Source organism: Anticarsia gemmatalis, chromosome 18 (assembly GCF_050436995.1).
Source record: "Anticarsia gemmatalis isolate Benzon Research Colony breed Stoneville strain chromosome 18, ilAntGemm2 primary, whole genome shotgun sequence".
In the NCBI taxonomy this organism is placed as follows: Eukaryota; Metazoa; Arthropoda; class Insecta; order Lepidoptera; family Erebidae; genus Anticarsia; species Anticarsia gemmatalis.
In genome coordinates, this window is record NC_134762.1 from 11630683 (window position 1) to 11649619 (window position 18937).

Genomic DNA, 18937 nt, shown 5'->3' on the forward strand with positions numbered 1-18937 from the left:
AGATTAGCTAATAATCTAACACTTGGCAAACTATCGACTATTTATAGTGTTTTATTCCTTGAAGGACAGATATACTTGACTTCAATTCCACCTTTGCATACTTCTATCAACTTGGGTCTTTAAACCGTCTTTCCCGGTTTTATACTCGTAAAATAGTTATTTTTATGAATTTCCAAAGATTGGAAAATAAATATGCTAACTGTTTTTTTCGAAGAATCTTTCTTTCGATCCTCAATTAATTTATAACGATCTGGTCCCGTATCTGCAACAATCGAGTATGTCTAAGACCTACTCGTATATAAACGGTCACCCGTCTAAGTCCTAACCTCGACAACGCTACTCTGGATATCGAACCTTAGGCATAAAGGGATCTTTCCTTGAGTCCATAGTTCATCATGGGGTTAACGATAAGTGGGTTAAGCAACCCTTGGCGCGGTCACTCTATAGATGGGTGACCGTAGTGGTATTTGAACTGAGCGTCTCCGTGCTTCGGAGGGCACGTAAATACTCGGTCCCAGTTGTTATCTAATAAGATAACAGTCGTTAAGCCATGTCAAAGGCCATTCGGCTTGAACCACTGTTACACCAGGTTGACCACTAACCATACGACAGAATAGAAGACTAACCCCCGGTTTCTGAGGTACATTTAACGGTAGTTTATCTATCCAATAGCGTTTAAACTCATATAAAAAACGCTATTGAATACATAAACTACCGCTAAATGTACTCAGAAACTGGTGGTAACTCGACTATACCTTCCAAAAACTTCAGCATGTGCCACTGGGATCCGGGTAACATAGGGATTTTAGTATAACTTGAGGTAAAATAGACTTATATAATAAAGAAATCACCATTATATCTTAATTCGTACCGCTCGTCAACACTATCAAGCCAGCGCCTTGTAGGGCGACAGATAGTAATTTATGTACCGGTTTATAGTTCAAGAGCACTCGTGTTGATTTTAACTTATAATTGAGTGATTTGCATGCAACAGTTACTGCGTGTAAATCTATCTGACAGGTTACTAGGACTGCAGGGATTGTGAGGAGCTTTACTTGTATGGTTACTACCTTTAAGGAGATGTTACTATTTAGGTATAATACTTAGTTACCTTGTACCTACTACAGGTTACTAGGACTGCAGGGATTGTGAGGAGCTCTACTTATATGGTTACTACCTTTAAGGAGATGTTCCTATTTGGGTATAATACTTAGGTACTAATGTAATAAAGATGAAAATATTATATGTAATTTTGATTCGTCTGTGACGCTGTGTCGCTAACATTATATCGCGAGGTTTTGGGTTCGATTCCTAAACTCAAGAAAATCAAAATATAGGGTCTGTGATCCACTAATTTCGATTTTCAGAAAACAAAACATAATTCAAATCACAGTAAAAAACGAATAGTTTGCCTCATTAATCCCATTTCTAAAAGGCATCCATAAAGAATGCAACGTCCTTGCATTTTTAATTAAACATTCAATCAGTGGTCTCAATCGGTTTATACTTATAAGAATTAATTAGAATTAAAATATCGCCTTGTAATACAATATAATATATACAAAGTTACTGTATATAATAACAATTAGCTGAATACATTGACATCTGAACTGAGACCAGTCACGAATTTCTGCGAGGACATTTATGAGAGGGCAAGATTTGTACGCGTTAGGCGAAAGATTTGCTGCAGACTTTAAGATCAGAGAGTGTATTTAAATATAGCGACACATCTGCGCACTGTTTGGCTAAACACACTCTCTATGTATGAAGAAATAATGCTGCGTTCGCGTATCACCGAACATTCGTAGATGCGGCAGGTGTGTCGGTAGACGAAGAGTGTAAGCGCCTAATTTCTAACTACTAAGCCAAGACAAATGTGACTGTATGTTTCCTTAAGGATATTTTAAACTAAAAATTGACATAGTTGTGGAGATTCCACCAGTTACTAAAAGACTATATAAACTTAAGAAACAATTATTGGATGTTGGATGAAATGATAAAATATTGAGTTAATAAATGTAAAAGTTTTGTCATGACTGCGTTTCCGTATACGTTGTATAAATATGTGTTAAAATTTACAGTTTAGTTAATTAAATAGTCAGTGAGTCTGACTGCGTAAAATTTGCCGCAATTACTCAGCACAGTGTGACAAACAATTTGAAACTATTTATTAATCGCTTGAGTAATAAGAGCGGTCAGTCAACTGCATTCTTTTACGATGACTATCTGCTAGATATATGAGAGATAATAATTAAGGAATATCGTAAAAATTTACACTAATGTGTGTGACTTTCATACATTTATACGTATTTTTAAAATAGCTAAATATTATTGTCCATTGTTAGTAAAATATCATAAGACATGATTCATCATGGCATCTTAATTTTTAAAATACTGTTAATCTCAAAATATTCTATCTAAACACCTACAAAAAAATATCGTATTTCAACTGAAAATGGGACTTAATTTAAAGAGTTGTTCCTTTTGAAAACAAACGAAAGTAATATTGGTCGGGAGGGCTATGGAGTAAGCTGGGATGTCCCCTTAGAGTCCTGAGAAAATTATATCCTACGATTTGCCCCGTACCATCTCATGGATCGAAAATGTGTCTGTAAATGGGCAACGGATCCGCTTTCTGAAACTACACCTTTGGAACGTAGACGTGATTTAATGGCATGGTTATAAAATATATTTGTTTACCAATCAATCAGTACATCTATGGTAATGTTTCATTATAATAGAAAGTTAAATCTATATAAGGTGGTGCAGAGCGTTATTACAGGCGTTTGCTAAATCATTCGGTTTAGCTAGAAAGTGCAGTGTTGAAACATTTTTTCACGGCTATAATTGTCTAAGAAAGTAACAAGTGGTATTAGTGTACAAGATGGAGTTTTCTAATAGCCGCTAGCCAATGTGACGTATCGCTGGACAATTCGAAACGACACACTGTTCGATTTCTCGCGGTAACGTAGCGAACGCATACGTCACGGTGTATTCATGCTCCTACTGTTACTGCGAGCCTGGTATTTACTAGACGACAGATGATATGTTTCTGAATAATTGTAGTATTTTTGTTGCAATTTCTTAAGGAAAATTGTATATTTTTTATAGCGTTTGCAGTGGATGACTAATCTGTTGTACCGCCTTTGATGAAGCTAGTATAAAAAAAAATTAACTCCAAGCTGGAGACTTGTTGATAGTCTGTCATGAATTTCGAAGTCTATATGAATTACAAAACAGCTCAGGAATGTCTGAGATCCGGATTATTATTTAGATGATAAAATCAGCAGAATAATATTTTTTTGGGTAATAAAGTAATTTCTGGAAACATTAGCATTTCATAAGATACAAGAACAATTAGCTTTTATATTTAGGTTTATAAAACTAGTTGTTATTTTATAATCCGTAACTATTCTTACGATCTAATCTCCGATTTTACTTGTAATTAAAACAATTCAAAATCCAGATAGGTACATTTTCCCAATAGAAAAACGCTTGTTTAATTATAATTAATCATGCTCATTCATAGTTTTAGCCTGTAGCCCGCTTTTCTATAAACAAATAATGTGAAAAGCAAGAAAAATCATAAGTAATGGATACCAGGGGATCATAAACGCACTGAAGTGTCAGAAAACGCGTGAGATGCGCGTGCGCGCTGTGAAAGTGCAGCAGTAATTAAATTGGGCGGCGAGTGCGCACTTAGCACGGAAAGCGGAACTGATGATTGCGTCACACCACATCTTAGACTATTGTCAGGGCTACATTACTACAATGGTCACACTATCACCAGCTTTTCATATGTTAACCGTTTGAAAGTCCACTAATACGGTGTTTTAGCTACAGATTATGTGCAAGTCGACTAAAGAATACTAAACAAGAGTCATCAAAACAATATTGTTTTCTGTTTACTAATAAGTGTTATGACTACCGGTGTCTGGTACTGATAGAAATGCGAATAATCATCAAGGAATTCCGCATTCAATTTCAAAGTTAAGCATAGTGTTAGTGAGATCTTTAAATAAGAAATTATATCAATGTAGACTTATTAATTCGTTTTAAAAATAGACTGACCCTAAGTGTTTCATAAACAAAAACTGAATTAACTAATAAGTTCATCAAAACCCTTTTTGACTTAAGAAAAGAGAGTGATTTATAGCAGAAATTATGTGGTCTATAAAATTTGATCGCAAGTATGAATGATCACCTCCACCTTTTTTCAGCCCCTTGATTTATATAGCTGAAGGTGTGCTTCTTGTTCAGCATCAAATCTTTCAGATTTGATGCTGAACAAGAAATGCTTTATAATCGTATTTCGTCGACAGCCCTACGATAAAGTTAAAGTTAAGTGAGCAACGATCAGGGATGGGCGAGCAAGTAGGTCGCGTACACCTTGCGTCTAGATCGCTTCATATCAAACCAGTGATCAAAGCTCAGACAATTACTTTAATAGCACTACTCATGTACCAAGTAGAAACTGTAACTGTTTTGATAGAAACTTTTGTACTAAAGTTTTCTCCTATTATATTATTTTTAAAGGCAACTCCCGCACGGTGAATTGCTCTTGCGTCGCGGGACTTTTACAAACATATAAAAAACGGACACAAAGTACAACCAGACCCGAAAAAAATATTTGTGGATCGCACAAGTAATTGTTCCGTGTGGGAATTGAACCCACGACCCGAAACAATGTTAGCGACTGGGCACGAGCTTCCTCCCAGAATTAAAGAAAGATTGACTTACTTTTAGAAAAGAATATATCTTCCTGTCACTTTTCATTTGAATTGGTTCAACAGTTTAGCGTTGAAAGCGTGACGAACGGGGTAACTTTCGTATTTAAATATTTATGTAGATGAAAATAGCGTTTTTCTTGTAAAGTATTAGCCATGGTTACAAAAATATTTGTGGTACAACGTCGGCACGAGTAGTCCTACTCTCTCGTCCAGTAAGTGCTAATTGTATAATCCCATGTTAATTAAAACAAGTTAGGTAGGTACACTTGTAAAATCTTTATGGTGAAAAATGTATGAGTATGTATGAGAATGGTTTAAGAAATCTAATTTAAAAGTAAATAATCCTTTGTGTAATGATAATGAAAGTATAATTTAAAGATATAGTTTATTTATTGTGAAACTGTTAATAGATTTCAGCGATAATTCATTAGTTTGCATAATTACTGAGCTGTTATAACGAACGATTTCATGACACGGTCCGTTAGCTGCCAGTTTATATATAGACAGTAGCGAGTTCAATATTTATAACGTTTATTATTTTATACACTTTTTTATAGTATGTAGGAATATGTCAAGAATATTGTGATTAATTTACTTTAAATTAGATTGAAAAGTTGCACTTCGCAAATTAAAAAAAAAAACATAATTAAGTAATTTGATGTTTATTAATTTTGAGAGACATGAGTTCTTTGCTGTCACTTAATCTCCGAAAATACTCGATGTTAATTAGAAAAAATAAAGATACAACACTATCCTTCACACCAAATTTATTTTTATTTCTAGCTAAGGAACTATTGGAGGAACACGATATTTCACGCAGACAAAGTTGAAACTATGATTCATAAGGAAACTTCAAACATATAGCACTCGTAAATCAAGCTTACTGTTACTAATAGTGTTAGTGGCCACATTTAGGCCGTATTTACTATTTAGTAGCACACAACAGTACAGTTTGCAACATTGTCACGGACAACGAAATCAATCAACGCTCACGGCTCATTATGAGGTCTAATTGTAAGACTTCACGCACATCAGAGAGATCAAACAAATGTCAGAAGAGGCAAGTGGCAAAATGTGGCGTTGTTACGTCATCGCTCGTCAGTCAGCCAGGAGCAGACGGCGCGGCGGCTGTCACGCTCCGACTAATGTTATGTCATCTGGGTTGATTGGCACCGGTTGCTTTATCGCCTCGCTGTTATGCGCGCCTGGTATTTCTATGTAAGAAATATTCAGTGGACATTGCTTTTTCAGCGTTTGTATGTATGTCACGACACGATTCAATGAGCAGTATCGTTTTAATAACTAGTTGCTAATGTGTTCGAGTCCCGGTCATGACAATTATTTTTTTCATCCACTTTAATTAAATCATCAGCCTAGCCTTTCTTCCAATTATGTTAGAATCGGCTTGCTATATCACCGGATGCCGCTCAATATACCATTACTAGTATTTAAAAAAACTCCACTTCAGCATTATACATTTTTATTTAAAGGTCTATTGTGACATACATATAAATAGTTGGTGTATAGTCTGAAATTAAAGGGAAATCGAGAGCCCTAAGGTACAATAATAAACACAGCCCATCATATTTCAACATGCGTTCAATAATAGCAGTTATGACAATAAAACAATCCCTTCAAGTAGCAACATAATCTGTAAGTCGGCACGCATACGTTTAAGTTCGAATGTGCCCAAAATGGCATCGGCGCAGACGGCGATAAGCGGATAAACCGACCACCATTATTCAGGACGCGTGTAGAAAGCTGCTCATAATTTGAATAGAACTCTATACAGAAGGGTTTAGTTAGAAAATAAGATTGTGTCTACAGTGACACGCTCGAGCGGGATTAAAACTCACTGCACATTGAAATTAGATAAATAAATTGAGCGTCATGTCATCTTCCGTCTTGAATTGGTTATTTAAATACATATTAGTTTACAAAATAATTGTACGTACCTAAGATCAATCTTTGTCGATACAAACACGTTAAATAGATACAGCTTTGAGTAAATTAAGCGTTTCAAAAGTAACGCCAGAATTAATCTCAAGTTATTGAACGGTGAGTTGAATAAATTGTACTTAATCTAATACAGATTGGGACTATATAAAATAGAGCCGTAATATTGCTATAACTGGGCCATTACAAACATGCGAACTATGTCATGTTATTTTGTCAGGCTCTCTCGCTCGCACTTATACATTATCACATTCCAATGATTCTTTTAATCATGACGTAGTTTGCACGTTTATAATGGCCCGAGTATCGTTTGCGTACGCGCCGCTCAAAATGCAACTATAAAAGCAGCTTTACAATCGTGTGCGTCCGACGGTCGCGCCCACTCTTACCGTTTATGTAAGCGACGGCTCGCGTCCTTTTTGAGTTTAATTGCAGTTGCATCTGTGCAATTGTCTCATGTGTTGTTGTGCTGTTTCCCATGGCCCCAGTACTAACTGGGCCGGGAAAGGGTGAACCGGTGACACTGTGTGTGTGAGGAAATAGCGGTAATTCAGAACGTAGTAATTTAAACTGTGTGTCGTATTCACGGAACTGTTAGAATTAGGACAGTTCCTTTTTGAACATATTGTAATTCCCGAACCCGCACTTGGTCAGCGTGGTGGACTCAATGCCAAACGTCTCACCCTCGTGTGGGAGGAGACCTGGGTCTCAGTGGAAAAGTTAAGGGTTAAAAAAAATGTACTGATACTGTACTGGTTTCGGGTATTCTGGTACCAGGTTACGTCTTCGATTCCAGGGTCGAGCATAGTACTATTGATGTGTCTTTCTAATTCGTATTAGATTATTTTTATTTGTAGCCCAAAGTTTGGCAACGAACATTGTTAATGACAAAACGTGGTTGTATTTTATACACCTCTGCTGAAACATTCAGCTATAACAAGTGTCATATTAAGCAGCTATCTTAAATTTTTTTATCATGACTGACAGATTTTTTCTTTCGCTATTTGTTCTTAGAATAGAAGGCTTAGGGTCTGACGTTGGTCACACAGGATTCACTTTCAAACTCTATTCCCACATGCAATACGATAAGCGTATAGACCTAGATACCTTAAAGAGCTCAGTACTAACGCCCTAATACTATTTGACCTCCACACATCTACTGTCACAGGTACAGTCAGCTCCAAGAGTAGCTGAACAACTTCATATTTTCAAAACCTCTGTGTTACATAACCTTAATAAATAACTGATCAAAATCAGGTAGAATGAGTTAGAATAAAACATTCCAATCAATGGCAAATGTTTGCATGGAATAATGTGCACACTTCAGTGTATAGGGTTTCAAAAGATTGAGTATCATCAGCTACTTTTGGAGCTGACTGTACAACGATCAGCTCGTTAGACCACATTTGTCGCATGAATAGTAAAAAGGTAGTGATTATCAAATTATCTGAGATCAGCACGAGGCCACGAGAAGGGCTCGCCTTAGCCTTCAGACGCTAAGTGCGTATAAACGGTGCTCCCGAAACGTATCAGATTATCTCGCATTAGTCCGTGATTGAACTACCAATTGATTGTAATTTAACTTATTGTTTAACAAGGTTACTTATTAAATTAGATTTACGATTTCAATAGACATTGTTTATGAGCACGAATTACTTTGGCAACAAGAGGCTGTGAAACTCTGTACTTAAAGGAGCTAGTAAACTGTCGCCGTCGTTCTTGAGCCTGACCTCTCACTGGTCGTGTCGGTCATCCGGCTCACCGGGCTATGCAGCTGGGACCCCACGATATAGACACGCCTACTGTGGGGACCACTGTATCCGCTTTGTACTCAATATAATTTGTAATTATAATGTCTTGATCGATCAACCCCCGGTTTCTGAGTTAGTTTATCTATTCAATAGCGTTTAATGTACTTAAACGCTATTGAATAGATAAACTACCGCTAAATGTACTCAGAAACCGGGGGTAAGTCGACATTATATCAACCTAGCCTTTCTTCCAACTATGCTGGAGTCGGCTTCCAGTCTCACCGAATGCAGCTGAATACCTGTATTTTACATGGAGCGATTGCCTATCTGACTTCCAGAACCCAGTAACCTGGGTTATTACAGGATACCCTTCGGTAAGACTGGTTGTCAGACTTCCAAGACACTACTGTTAACGACTGTCAAAGATCTTTGAAAATGACAGCCGGGACCGACAATTTAACGTGCCTTCCGAAACACGGACGAACTCGACATGTATAAGATGGTCACCCATCCACAGAACCACCTCAGCAAATGTAGACCTCAGAGATCGATCCTCGTGTCTGTTGTTAACAAAGCCACGAGCTCGATTAAGAGGGCATTATTTATCTGTACTTCTAGGCACACATTTAGCCACAAAATCTTACTCGCATGCGAAGCACACACCAGTCGTCAGGACATAATTATTATATCAAATCTTTCCATTATTTCCCTCTTATTCATAAAAATATATGAAGTTATGAAAGGCTTAAAAAGAGATTTGTTTCTTTCACTCTTTAGCGAAATGAAAAAGAGAAAACATATTATAGTTTTTTAACTAAAATAGGTTTATAGTGTTTATGAATAAGAGGTTTAGTTTATAAAAAACATCATAATAATATAAATATGTAAATCAGTTAGTAAACGAATAAATCACGTGTAAACAGCGCGTGGGATGTCTGATATATAAATGAACACACCTCCGACTTCTGAGTATGGCGATTGAAGCAATTATTGTATATTATTATGTTTATTGTTTATAATATATTCATAATATTAACGTTTATGGTATTTAGGTAGGTATTTATATCATGTTCATTATGAACGAATGAAAACTAATTGATTGTTTTATTTGACAGGTGTGCTCAACCGTTTTCTGGGCTGTTTTTTAAAGCTGTATGCATGCAAGCAGTATTCCACCGATAATTTTTAGGATGTTTAGGTAAGTAATGGAAAACACTTAGCTACTTATCAATTACATTATTAACTTATTATAAATTACTGCTACCGCTAAACTGTGATTTCGTCCTTATGATAGATGATTTTGTATACTTAATTAAGAATGACATACAGAGCCTTTAACCTTTAGAAATTAAACGGAAATTAATCTGTTCATGCGAAAAATATAATCAACTTTAAGTAAAACAGAGGCGCCTATGATCTCAATTTTGTTTACTACTTCATCGAGTAGGTACTACCAGTGTTTCTAGCCACATATTGACCACATCTGCCATACAAATACGAAAAACGTTGATGATCTTCAAATATTTGTAATTCTCGCGCAACTGTTAATTGCTGCACCAAATATGTCCACTTATTTACATATTTAAATACTTCAACACAATGAACATACTTAATTGCTGACAATTACTTTATACGATGTTTGTTTACTGTGACATTGACACTTAAATTTTAACGAACTTACGGTTTAACTTAACTGATTGCAAATTACACAAAACCTTAACAAATTAAATACTGAAACCTTCCTTGGGAATCATTTTTTTTTTTTTATTTACAGTCTTGAGCAAAAACATGCATATATTCTTTTACTTTTTGCTCTCTTTTTTGTTAAAAATACACTGCATGTATTCTGTTTTCTATGCTTTCAAGCATGAAAACGTAGGTATAATTGTTGGTATAATTTTACTTTGCTAACATGTGCCTATAAACTAATTATCGATATCAACAAAACTTAGTAAGTTTACTGCTTCATTCAGAAAATAAAACGTCATTGCAAACATATTCCTGCTCTTAAATGAACCTTAAAGATCGAGAAATGTTACCTTAGATTACTAAGCTACTACATCAATTTCCAATCATAACAACCTAATAACATCTTACCCGACCTGGAAATCGAAGCTGGGAGCTCGTGATTAACACCAGCGAAGGCATTTAATATAGCAATCATACGCATCATTTAAATTTGATATATTTTGTCAAAACACCCGCCATTTCACGGCTAATTTACTATTAATTACTAATCTGTGTCAACGTTGCTATGATAGGTCATTACATGGTCTTTAAAGTGTTTTAAATAAATATTGGCAGAAATTAATAATAAATATTATAGGTCAGGGTTGTTGAAACCTATTATTATACGTTCATTGATTTATAGAAATATTGATGATAGAATAAGGTTGAATATTGAGAAATAAAATAAGGCTTTTTTTTCTTGATTGTAATATATCCGTATTTCGCTTTAAAATCTCGCTTTCACACACTAGTCCTTAAGAGAATCAAGAATAAAATGTGAAAAAATATCCAGGCACTCAAAAAGTCTGACTTTCTGACTGACTTACCCTAAGGTTTCAAGTTCTTTTCATTTACAGTAATAAAAATATATACAAATTTAAACGTATCGATTATAACGATTTGTCATAAATGACAAAATGAATGTAAAACCTATTACATACATACGTACGTACACATTTATACTCGAAAATCATATTTAAAACTGGCTTCAAAATACGCTCTTTTTTTTAACATAATATATCCCCATCTAAAGAGCTTATAAATAATCTAGATATCTTCAAAAGCAGTATCAAAATGTATTTATCAACTGAGAGCTTTTCTCCTAGGTCGATATAATGTGGCTTGTAACTATAAAGTGTAGCCAATGGATAATGATAGCGCAGTCAATGTGAGTGAAAATACCCTTCATTGTGACGTGTAAGTACGCCTTAGTGAGATGGGCTGTGTTAGCGAGATTAAATCATAGATTAGAAGATAATAACAATGTTGGTAGGTGTTCTTGCTGGTTCTATAAGTTGTTTTGCTGTTGGACTATTAGGTAGAGACGCCAATGTAGTCTGATAGATGTGACTAGTGACTTACCCTCTTATTCATAAACACACTATAAACCTATTTTAGTTAAAAAACTACTAAAATATGTTTTCTCTTTTTCAATTCGCTAAGGAGTGAAAGAAACAAAACTCTTTATAAGCCTTTCATAACTTCATATATTTTTATGAATAAGAGGGTTAGACTTTCGCGTTGCATGTTTATTATCAAATAGATTTGACTCCCTCAGTGGCGCGGTCAGTAGTGTATGCGACTGCCGCGCAAGAGGACACGGGTTCGAATCCTGTGCCAGATGAAAATTGCACATTTCTTGATTTCAGTCGTTTTTATTGACCGTATGAAATATGTATTTTAATCAAGAGCTTTAAGAACCTTATTAGATCCGGTTTCTTAATAAGACAGACGATACATAATAGATAATGATGTAAATACTCACCAATCACTCAATACGTTTGTCTCATCCTACACTCAATGGTGAACTGTAACAAAAAACAAACAAACTTTAATAAAAAAGAAATACCGCTCAAGTACGAGTCGGACTCGCGCACAAATGGTTCCGTACCATTATATCTCAAAAGGGCAAAACAAGATAATATAAGTATGGTCTACCCCTTTAATAATTGTTTTAATCAGATTTTTCGATTAGTTGGTATAATGGCAATGAAATACACCATCTATGAAAATTTTAACTGTTTAACTATCATGGTTTATAAGTTACAGTCTGGGGACAGTAAGACAGCGAAGTCTCTAATCCCCGATTTCTGATGTACATTTAGCGGTAGTTTATCTATTCAATAGTGTTTAAACTCATACAAAAAAAACTTTATTGAATAGATAAACTACCGCTAAATGTACTCAGAAACCGGGGATAAGACAAGAAGTAAAAGGGTAAGGGAGAACCTCATACTCTATTTTCGTTCATTTCGTCTTTGCCCTTACGTTTACGGAACCCTGAAATTAATAAGTAACGACTATAAACATTCAATTATGCAAATTGATACGACGGCCGTAGATTTTAATCAATTTTGTTATTAATAGGCGACATTAATATGAAGCTGTAAATAGATCTTTAGTTATCGAAATGCAAAAATATAGGCAGACTAGCTATTGCCTGCGACTCCGTCCGCGTGAAATATAATTAAATGGCTATTAGTTACTACAGTTCACATTCCCGTTGGATATACGGGAACGTGAACTTTAATTGTCCTTTCTCGGGTCTCAAAATATTTTTGTACAAAATTTCACCCAAATAGGTTTAGTGGTTTAAGTGGGAAAGCGTAAAAGACTGTCAAGAGCTTGTTTCGAATACATTTATGTTTTTGGTGGGATTATCTTTACTATAATAATATATTGTTTTATTTGTTTCTTTGCAAGTTTGTAAGGTAATACTTAATGGCGTTCTTTAGTCTCTACCCTGGAAACAAGGCGTTATTTTTTGAACGCATGTATGTATATATACTATGTATGTATGTACATATGTATGTATTTGATTGTTTTCCCAGGATTACAGTGTGATATAACAGAAGGGTTTAGGTTTATGACCCGGCCGCGGCTCGCGCAGACCAGATGTAAATCAAACCGGGCGGCTTTCTCCGGTCGTTGGCTGCGAGCGCACCCGCGCGCTACACCGCTACCGACACTTACTATATTGATGCTCATTGCACTAATAGAATAGACTTATAGCATAGAATTTGATGGGAAAGTTCAGCACCGCTTACCGCGGACATTGCTTAGATGGGTAGTCACAAAGTCAAACGTTGACTTATCCCCGAGTTCTGAGTACATTTAGCGGCAGTTTATCTATTCTAAAGCGTTTTTTTTGTATGAGATTTAACGCTATTGAATAGATAAACTGCCGCTAAATGTACCTAAGCGGGGGTTAATTAAGCTCATTACCTACACTTACTCGTACGAAAGAGGTCGGTAAGTAACGCAATGTTTGCCACGGACATCCTATGGATGGGTAGACATTTAGTCAACGAGCGACATTTATTGTAATCGTTAAACTGTCTGATGCCCAGTTTCTGAGGCACATTTAGCGGTAGTTTATCTATTCAATAGCGTTTAAAATCATATAAACATGGCACAGTTTGAATAGATAAACTACCGCTAAATGTACTTCTCTCTCTCTCTCTCGAATCTATTGCCAGTTTAGAAAGAGCCTCAGCTTTTTGAAAGAAGCTGGTTATTTCCAATTACTGTTAAAATACAAAAGTAAGATAAAAGGCTAGAATAGATGCCAAATTTGGTGAACAGAGGATTTGAATGAACTTTTCATGCAAAGTGCAATATGAAAATTGCTATTCACTATAATGGATTGCTTTTGCGAAGTTCGTGTACCATTTAGAACAACATTTTTGAGTGGCCCATGCATAGTCACCATAGTATGTTAGTTTTCATTTGCTAATAGCTTGGATTTCATTTTCATATAAATAAAACAATGTTATAACGAACGAAGTGAAGGAATCCTACAAATATTATAAATGCGAAAGTTTGTAAGAATGTAAGTATATATTTAATAAAATTTTGTATACTGAGAGCTTATAACCTGAAGACATATGATACTTTTTTCGCCAGTAATCCTTTCCTCATGGACGAAGCCGTGGGCAGAAGCTAGTATAACTCCAGCATAGTTCAATTGTACTGTCCATTTTTTTCAAGGCGCGTCGGAAGTTATGCTATTATTGCCCACCTATGTATAGAACACTGTAACGGCACAAAAACATTAGGTATGCAAACTAGTGTACTATGACGTCACAATACACAAATTCAATGTTCAAATTGTGATAATGTACTGAATATTAAATATGTCTAAGTGACTATAAACAGGCTACTGACTTTTGACAGTGACTCATAATATATTATTATATTAGGCCCATTTTATTCAGTTAGTATTATTCAGTTAGATGGCCAACTTGTTAAAGTCCCTCAAAAGACTGACGTTCTTTAAGGCCAATTTTTAGACTGCAAACCTCAATAAAGAATACAGGACATGGAGCTCAAATTCTGGGGTCCCATCCTTAGGCTAACCGTGACTAAAATCGCTTAACTTGTTGTTTTTAATGGTGATCATTAGGACCAGCAACGTTTAATAAAAATAATTATTAAGTTTATAGATATTTTATTATGTAAACAAAGTATTAGAATCACGCCCATGACACTCGGGCAACATAAAATTTAAAGAGGTAGTAAAATGACACAAACTTGCACAACTCCATCGTTTACTGTCACCCTGGTACCGGCTATTAGTAAGTGTTCGATTTTATCTTAAAACACCGATAGATGTGCTTCCTTACGATAAAGCATAGTGGAAAATAGTCAGAATATTATGGAAATGTTTAATAATAAATTACTATTAAGTAAATTATGTCAAAGATATTAATCTACTGATGACTGCTTCTGTAACGCGGTCGGTAATTTAATCAATTGCCGATCATGAGGTCTAGGGTTCGATTCAACGGCAGAGATAAGTACTTTTGGTCTTTTCTAATTTATATTAGAACGTTCTCAATAGTAGCCTGGAGTTTAGTAGGATTGGTAGTTTGGTGGCTCGCCGCTTATTACATGGGACTAACATTGTTAACGGCTAAACGTGGGTATATTTCACCTCTACTTACACTTACTTCCATTATAACGGCATGGATACTATGTACGTATTAGGTCGGGGAAAAAGTATTTTCGCATTATAGTATGTATGAACTTGTAATACGTTGTTGTTGTTAATTGTAATACGGTGGCTTCAAGAATCACAAATGAGTACACGGTTCATTAGGTTTCTTTCAGTGAGCACGTGAGGTACCCAAATATCAAGCTTTTTAGTGTAGAGAAAATATTTTATTACAAGTTCATACATACTATAATAATACGAAAAGACTTTTTCCCCGACCTAATATGTATATAACAATCTTAGCTAGTAGATAATTTAACAAATAATTATCTCCGTTCGATTGGAAAGGCGTTACAGGAAGATTGATAACAGCATCCCGTTTATCTTAGTTTAGTTTGCGGAAGAAAATGAGGAAAGTCGAACTAGTCTCTCTGGTATCAACATCTGGTTAGATTAGATAGCATGAGACAAAAAGCTTTAGGAAATGTTATAAATAATGCCTATTTCCTTTAGAAGGATTACTTAACTGTGATGTATAAATACATATTTGATCTAGACTTTAATTAATGTAATAACGAAGCTAAAGAACTAACAATATATAATTTTGCACAACAAAATTTAACGTCAACTTGCATCAAAACTGTTAAAATATTATAAAATCATCAGTCTAACCATCCTTTTGGCTTCCAGTCTCACCAGATGATGACTACCAGTATTTTACATAGAGCGATTTTCTACCGGACCTCCACAACCCAGTTACCTGGAATATAAGACGATACCCTTTGGTAAGACTGGTTTTCAGACTTTCAAGCTTCTGACTACTTAGTCTTTAATTTCCGACTGTCTTTTGAAAATGTCAGCGGGGAGTCACACTTTTACGTGCCTTCTGAAACACGGAAATTCCACAGAACAACCTCAACAAGGGTAGCTTAACCTGAGAGATCTATCGTGAATCTTTTGAATGACCGACTCATTAAAATGTGCTCTAGATAATTTTCCTCAAATAACTATAACGAGATAAAAAGTCAAACTTCCGGGAAACAGTTCTTTCGCAACTACAAATAAAGATGTCTTTTCTAAACAAAATAAAATGAATATTCAGAACATTAGTTATTCAAATATAATAAAGTGTTGTAACATACAATATTATGTATTAATAATGAAATAGACATATAAATAAGCATTAATATAAGAACTTTGACATGGACTGTATTAATCATGGATCTGGGGAAACACTTTTACTTTCAACAAACTGGTTTTGAGGACAAATAGAGACGTGTTTGTTTATAATTCTGTGTATTTATGCGGTTTGCGGTCAATGTAGTGTTGGTTTTGGGATTGCTATCTTAAGAACGATATTAATAGCCTAATGTTTATTAGAATAAGCCTTACTCCGACTTTACGATTACTAGATATATACTATTTTGAAGAGAGATAAAGATATCAACCGAATCTGGTTATTATGCAACATTTTCTTAAATTAAATTATGCTATACCCTATTTTAAATATTTTATTGACTAGTAGCACGTAAGAGCCTCATATATTATTCAAGTATTTACTATAGCAAACATAGAACTAAATAGCAATACGCCAAAATTACAATTAAAAAAAACAAGCCCAAACACCCGACAAAACAGCTTTTCCGAAACGATGCTAGAATAAAAAAACAACTTGTGACAATCTTCAATACTTTTCGTCCGTCTGTATATTGACCTCGGTAAAGGTCAGTTGACTAGATGATTTACCGATCAGTGACGAATCAACACAAACATTAGCAAAACGACAATGTCGCAATAATAACAAAACTCAATGTTTCAGTCAAAATCATTTAGTTCGGCTTTCTAGCGTTACTACAACTTTCTTTTGAACAATCTGCCAATATTGACATTTGTGTTTATCGGTAATGTGGTAGAAATGTTTGCGAAATAAATATGAATCATGTACACGCATATTAAAAGGAATTGACAAATGATTAATGTAATGATCGATGCATGACAGTCTTGTAACACCACAGACACAAACCTCAGAATTCCTTGGGTACTCTGTACAAAAACTGTCATATTTATATTTTAACTGGGGTGTTTCCTCACGAAAGGACGAAAAAAGAAAAAATAGCCCCTACTTTCGGAGGTATATTAAGCGGTAGTTTATCTATTCAATAGCGTTTAACCTCATACATATAACAGTTTGAATAGATAAACTACCGCTAAATATGCCTCAGAAACCGACATAGGTGGTTTAAGCCCATGAATTCATCACCCCCACACGATTACCCAGGTAAAGCCTCAATTTTCTCGCCAACACATCAAGGAAACGAAAACTAAATTCACCGTAGTATGTGCTGAAAATACTATAAGCCTATAAAGCGAGCTGAAATGGGAGGTCCCCTCCGAAGGAGAGAGGGCCATTTGCATTTATTAATGGGGCTCCATTTCAAACAAACACTCGTACTCTCTTGTTTGTTGAACAAATATTTTGAACTGATCGCTTCGACTGTGTTTACCGTTCATTAATATCGTCTGATTGGATCAGGCTTTTGCGGGACATTTCTATTTAATTTATAGTGAATGTGGAGTTTGTTTTGACTGCTATTGACTACACTTTACTAAGAGTACCGTTTTCCAGTAGTAAGTCAAGATTTTAGATTCGCTTCAGATAATTTTTGCACTAGTTATTTCCTTGTTTTATTTCATAAGTTAAATACTAAATGGTTCTTTTGCTGTTTCCGTGTTTAAAGTTTTAGATTAAAGCCAATAATACTTTACTCCCCACTTCTCCCGTTGTGTAACTATCCCTGTTTTACGATGGTACACATTTAATGTCATAATTATGATCATCCGAGAACAGTTTACGTGCACTCTGAAGCACGGAGAGACTTACTTAAATACCATTTACGACGCGCCAATTAAAATTGACGACAACTTTTATTTTTAATCTTTACACACAAGCAGCATTCCTTTTGCTATTCCAGGCCAATTCTGTTTTTACCCAATAACCAGTTTCTTTACCCATCCATCCTACCTAACAAGCTATTTGTTTATTTACATGACGTAATCAGAGGTTAATCAACCTCCACGTAACAAACATCGTGACGTATACAAACGGTAACAGTTACTTGATACTGCTCATAATACGGCGCAGCGGTACAGTTCAACATCGCCTTGACCGTGACGCGGCGCGTGCGCACTGCACCCGAGTGGAGCCGATGATGCCCGAACACACCCGACACTTACTGAGAGAGTGAAAATAACGAAGAACTTTTATCACTACACTATTCACAAATTCGTGGACCTTTTTATGTTTAACTTCTATAAGTTATAACGCCATGTTACCCTAAAGCCTTTCTTAATAGATAGACCATACAGCACAAAGAGTAGTTCCTTAGGTTAGCGTGCTGAAACAAACAAACTCTTCAGCTTTTTAAAGACAGTCTCCGCATTTGACAAACATACAAACAACGGAGACAAAGTACAATCAGTTCCAAACAACTATTAGCGGGTCGCACAAATAATTGTTCCGTGTGGAACGAACTCACGACCTCTCGACGCAATGGTATCGGCGTGGCCACCTTAACCACTGTGCCACGGAGGCAGTCAAAATAATAGATTTTCATGTATTCGTAAAAACTAGTAGGTATAGGTAATAGATGGGGTGTAAGTTTAGGAGTATGTGTGACTGACCGTATTTGTTTGCACGTGTAGTGCTTACGTAATTTATAATGACCTAGATTACAAATCAAGACGTACACAGTGCTTGGTGTTTATTATTTAATTTTGTTTGAATTTGATGACATTAACAAATATATATCACATTATTCATACAATATAAATAAAAA

General features: G+C 35.4%; 1 protein-coding gene across 2 annotated transcripts in view; it reads right to left on the reverse strand.

The window, feature by feature from the left end:
• The window catches only part of LOC142980402 (uncharacterized), a 108954-nt gene that overhangs the window by 37925 nt on the left and 52092 nt on the right, over window positions 1-18937 (reverse strand). For both annotated transcript variants that reach the window (XM_076125743.1, XM_076125744.1), the window contains exon 2: window positions 11931-11973. The gene's annotated coding sequence lies outside the window, so the exon portion shown is untranslated. The remainder of the gene's footprint in view (window positions 1-11930; window positions 11974-18937) is intronic.